Genomic DNA, 6,108 nt, shown 5'->3' with positions numbered 1-6,108 from the left:
GAACGGCATGTCAGGAGGGAGAAATACCAGAATAAAGAAACAAACTAGTAAATGCATAAAAAGTTGACAAAAGCTGCATGTCTTTTTTTTTTTTAATATAATTTGACTTTGACCTTTGTCTTTTGTTTTGCATAAAAGTTAACAAAACTGAACAGCATGTCTTTCTAATTTTTTTTTTATTTTACTTGGGCTTGTATTATGACTTTGACTTGTGTTATGCCTTTCTCTAGCTTTTTAAAGTAAAAGCTTTTTAAGTGAGGCTCGCGGCATGTGCCGCGAGCATTTTTACTTGCCGCGAGCTCTTTTTAACAAAGCTCGCAGCAAGCGTTGCGAGTTCTTTAATTATTATATATATATATTTAAAATGTTATATATATATTAGTTTTATCTATTTGTTATTATTATTATTATTATTAAATTTTTTTTAAAGTTTTACTTATTTATTATATATATTTATTTATATTACATATAAAAAAAATAATAATAATAAAAAATTTATAATTTTGATAAGTTTTATTATTTTACTTTGTGGTAGTGATTTTTTTTATACATAACAAATAAGTAAAAAAATTATTATGTTTGTATACTTATCTCTTTTTTTTTTTCATGATCATGTTTGTAGGCTTCTTTTCCATCTTCCCTTATGCCTAGGACGCGTCTCCCTTCGAAGATCCATTATGGTGAGCCTGGGAGAGCTGCAACAAAGAGAAAGACCACTGCACATAAAAGGAAGAATAATGATTCTGAATTAGTTGCTCCTAAGAAAATTAGGGTAGGAAAGAGTAGTGAAGTTCCTCCTGTTCCTGAAAACTGGAAAGATGAAATTATTAGAGAACGAGGAGAAGATCGTTTTTGGGAAGAAGTTCGTGCCAGACAGGTTGACGAACATCCCTCTAAGTCTGTTGGATATGATTGGAATCGTTTATGCTTAGAAGCACTTCCTCATAGAAGAAGTGGTATTCTAGGACTATCTATTCTGAAATTCAGGTTTGAACGTGGTAAGTTTCCCCTTTCTGCTACTAAGTTAGGGTCCAATTCTCAATTTGTTCATGGTTGGGATGAATGGGTAACTAAGGTATTGAAGAATCCTTCTTATGTTAAACTTCTCTCTTCTGCTGGGATACTTGATGCTATACGTATCACTTCTAAGCTCAATATTCGTAGAGAAAAAAGAATAGATGTGTGGCGTGCTATTCTTGCGAGGTGGAGCACGTTTTCTCATACTATGATTACTCGCGGCATGAACCGCGAGCTTCAATTGAAAAAGCTCGCGGCACATACCGCGAGCTACAAAGCAAAAACCTTCTAAAATAAAAAGTTGAAGTATAGCATATTTAAAAAACAATATGTATATTAAAAAAAAAAGATACTGTAGCTTTGTGTCTTTCAATGTTGAAAAAGCCCTTCTTTATATATATATATATATATATATAAAGAAAAACCCTACAACTTTCAGCCTTTGGTGCCGACAAATTACTCCAAAGTACAAAGCCCTCTTCTCTATATATATATAAAAAAAAAAAAAACTACAACTTGCAGCTTTTGCTGCCAACAAAACAAAAACAAAAAAAAAAAGAAAGATTTGATAAGTCAATCGTTTGCTCCTTTTATTTTAACTTTTATTTATTTTTTATTAACTTTTTCTAAGGCTACACAACAAAATAAGAAAAAATTAATTCTCTTTTACACTTTTGCTTGTGCCGTGAGTTTCAAAGAAAACTCTAAAACAAAGTACCACTGCAGTTGTGAGTTTCAAGGTAAGAAAAAAAGTATCAATTAAATAAAAAAATAATAATAACACAAGTATGTATGGCGGGCAAACAAAAGAATAGTTTGTTTACTTATTTTTTTCAACTTTAGTTTGACTTCTTCATCTTTTTGTCTTCTTATGTATTAAAAAAAAAAATTCCATCGAAGGCTAAGTCTCTTTTATTTTTTCTTTCCTCCGGTGAATTAGAAGGCTCTCATTTAAAAGTACAAGTACAAATATATATATATATATATATATATATATTTAAAACATTATTTTTGAGTCAAAATATTCATTAAAAAAAGTATTAAAATGTTAAACTCAATTAAAATTTATCTACAATAATCCAATTTCATAAGAATCTTAATTATATCTAATAAAAAAAATAAAAAAAAACAATATTCTCAATTTTGTTTGTTTAATAATTATATTTTGAACATATATATATATATATATATATATATAAAATCTCATCTTATGCATGAAAAATTTCCTTTTCTCATTTTCAAAAAAATAAAAATAAAAATTTATGCAGGGGGCAACAAGTAAGAGAAATTCGATTAAATTTAATTAATTGAAAACAAAATTAAAAAAAAAATATTACAAGAAGAAGAAAAACTTACTTATTTGAAAAGATTCGCAAAAGAATCAACTTTGCTCTGAAATTTTTTTGCTCTACTTTGAATATGAATGAAGAAAATTATTCATAATAACTTGATATTTAAAAGTCACATAGAATCAAGGTTTTTTATGAAAAAGATATTCAATATTATTACATAATCAATAAAATATTACAAATAGAATCAAAATTTTTTTATGAAAAAGATATTAAATATTATTGCATAATCAATCAAATATTACAAAAGATTTTGACATTACAAAAAAAAAAATTGATATTACACCTTACACAAGGCAGTAACGTGTTACTACCTAAAGCATTACTGGCTAAGGTGTTACTATCTAAAGTAGTACTGCCCAAGGCATTACTGTTCAAAGTAATACAATACAATATGTTATAGTACAAAAAAATTTATATTTTAAATTAATACATAAGAATTATTTTTAACAATGAATTCTTATGCAGGGGGCAAAATGTAGATACTACATTTTGGTTAATACTGTTACTCTAAAGAATTATGTTACAACATAATGTTGTATAGAGAACAACCAGAACAAGTGAAGTGTTACTTCAAGCAGAATAATTAGAACAAGTGAAGCGCTACTTCACGCAGAACAAGTGAAGCGCTACTTCAAGTACTACTTAAAGTAGAATAATTAGAAAAAGTAAAGTATTACTCCATATAGAATAACTAATACAAGTAGAACAACCACTTTGAATATAATAACCGCTTCACTTGGATGACAGTGAAAGTAGCTCAGAATAAGTGGCAGGGTTCATGAGTTACTTTCATCTTGTGATGTTTCAGAGAGTTTGGCTTGGTGACTCAGATATGGAGGTAGTTAAGAGGGCTTCCTCTTAACCCTTTCTAAAATACAAGTGTTTCACCCTCTTATCTTGTTCTCGTATACTTATTCATGTACAGCTTATTCTCTTGTACCTATTCTCGTACAGCTTCTTCTCTTGTACCTATTCTTGTACACCTCTTTTCTATTACCTTTACTTGAGAACAAGTCTTACTACATCCAATTACAGTAGCAGTTACTTTCATTAATATTTTTCATAATAATGTCATTTATTAGGCGCATTAAAGCCTATTTTTATGTAACTGTCACTTTTAGTACTATATATAGAGCCTAACAATTCATTTGGGGGGACTCTTCTCTCCCCCTCCAAGCTAACACATTCTCAACTTGAGAGCTTCTCTCTTTAAATTCTTTCTCTCTAATTATCTTGTACTCTCTAAGTCTCTTTAAGTCTCTTTTTATTGTCTTCCACCTGCCACAGCACTTAGTACTTCAGGAACTGCTTCAATCTTCTTCTCTGCCGCCTCTGGCATATCCTTTTACTTGTTTACAATGCTTACTAGATATATAAAACATTTTAAATATATATATATATATATAATAATTAAAGAACTCGTAACGGTTGCTGCGAGCTTTGTTAAAAAGAGTTTAAAAATGCTCGCGGCATGTGCCGCGAGCTTCACTTAAAAATGCTCGCGGCATGTGCCGCGAGCTTCACTTAAAAATGCTCGCGGCATGTGCGGCGAGCTTCACTTAAAAATGCTCGCGGCACATGCCGCGAGCCTCACTTAAAAAGCTTTTACTTTAAAAAGCTAGAGAAAGGCATAACACAAGTCAAAGTCATAATACAAGCCCAAGAAAAATTAAAAAAAAATTAGAAAGACATGCCGTTTAGTTTTGTTAGCTTTTATACAAAACAAAAGACAAAGGTCAAAGTCAAATTATATTAAAAAAAAAAAAAAGACATGCAGCTTTTGCCAACTTTTTATGCATTTACTAGTTTGTTTCTTTATTCTGGTATTTCTCCCTCCTGACATGCCGTTCACTTTAATCTTTTTCTTGACTTCTTTATTCTAATATTTCTCTTTTCTATTAAACACTATATGTCAAAATAAAAACAATAAATTATACTTAAAAATAAATAAATTAATTAAGAAGCCTATTACTCTAATTTGTAAGATCCAAAAGCAAATAGAAACCACAACTACCTTGCAATTAGTCAAAGTAATAAAAGATTAAAACAAAGCCAAGGTAACATAAATATTCTTACTTTATGATTTTCTTTTATAATCAAAATATCTCATGCATGAAATTTTTTCTTTTTTCTCTTTCCTCATATTTTAATAATAAAAAAAAAATTTCACGCAGGGGGCAACAAGTATGAGAAATTCAACTAATTGAAAACAAAAAAAAAAAAACTTACTTGAAAAGATTCGCAAAAGAATCGACTTTGCTTTGAAATTTATTTTTGCTTTACTTTAAAATTTGAATGAAGAAAATTGTTTGTAATAACTTGATATTTATAAGCCACATAGAATCAAGGTTTTTATGAAAAAGATATTAAATATTATTGCATAATCAATAAAATATTACAAAAGATATTGACATTAAAAAAAAATACAATCAAATATTACGAAAGATGTTAAATATTATTGCATAATCAATCATATATTACAAAAGATATTGATAAAAAAAAAATTAGTATTACACCTTACACAAGACAGTAATGTGTTACTACCTAAAGCATTACTGGTTAAGGTGTTACTGTATAAAGCAATACTACCCAAGGCATTACTGCTCAAAGTGATACAGTACAACATGTTATAGTATATAAAAAAAAAATTATACATAAGAATTATTTTTAACAATGAATTCTTATGCAGGGGGCAAAATGTAGATATTAGATTTTGGTTAATACTGTTACTTTAAAGAATTATGTTACAACATAATGTTGTACACAAAACGACCAGAATAAGTGAAGTGCTACTTCACGCAGAATAATTAGAACAAGTGAAGAGCTACTTCACGCAGAACAAGTGAAGCGTTACTTCACGCAGAAAAAGTGAAGTACTACTTAAAGCAAAATAATTAGAAAAAGTAAAGTATTACTCCATATGGAATAACTAATACAAGTAGAACAACCACTTTGAATAGAATAACCACTTCACTTGGATGACAGTGAAAGTAACTCAGAATAAGTGGCAGGGTTCATGGGTTACTTTCATCTTGGAATGTTTCAGAGAGTTTGGCTTGGTGGCTCAGATATAGAGGTAGTTAAGAGGTGTTCCTCTTAACCCTTTCATGAAGTACAAGTGTTTCACTCTCTTATCTTGTTCTCGTATACTTATTCATGTACAGCTTATTCTCTTGTACCTATTCTCGTACAGCTTCTTCTCTTGTACCTATTCTTGTACACCTCTTTTCTATTACCTTTACTTGAGAACAAGTCTTACTACATCCAATTACAGTAACGATTACTTTCATTAATATTCTTCATAATAATGTCATTCATTAGGCGCATTAAAGCCTATTTTTATGTAACTGCCACTTTTAGCACTATATATAGAGCCTCACAATTCATTTGGGAGGACTATTCTCTTCCCCTCCAAGCTAACACATTCTCAACTTGAGAGCTTCTCTCTCTAAATTCTCTCTCTAATTATCTTGTACCCTCTAAGTCTCTTTAAGTCTTTTCTTATTGTCTTCCACCTGCCACAGCACTTAGTACTTCAGGAACTGCTTCAATCTTTCTCTCTGCCACCTCTGGCACATCCTTTTACTTGTTTGCAACACTTTCTCTCCCTATCATAAGAACCCCTTTTACATTTTAGCGACTCCACTGGGGAGGAGTGATTGCATTAAGTAAGACTTTTACTGTTGAAATTTTTTGTTTTCGAAAAAGATGGAGAGTTCCACTGGCAACCAGGATGCGC

This window comes from Theobroma cacao, chromosome 3, assembly GCF_053813885.1.
Source record: "Theobroma cacao isolate CCN51 chromosome 3, ASM5381388v1, whole genome shotgun sequence".
NCBI lineage: Eukaryota > Viridiplantae > Streptophyta > Magnoliopsida > Malvales > Malvaceae > Theobroma > Theobroma cacao.
This window is presented reverse-complemented; position numbering follows the sequence as displayed.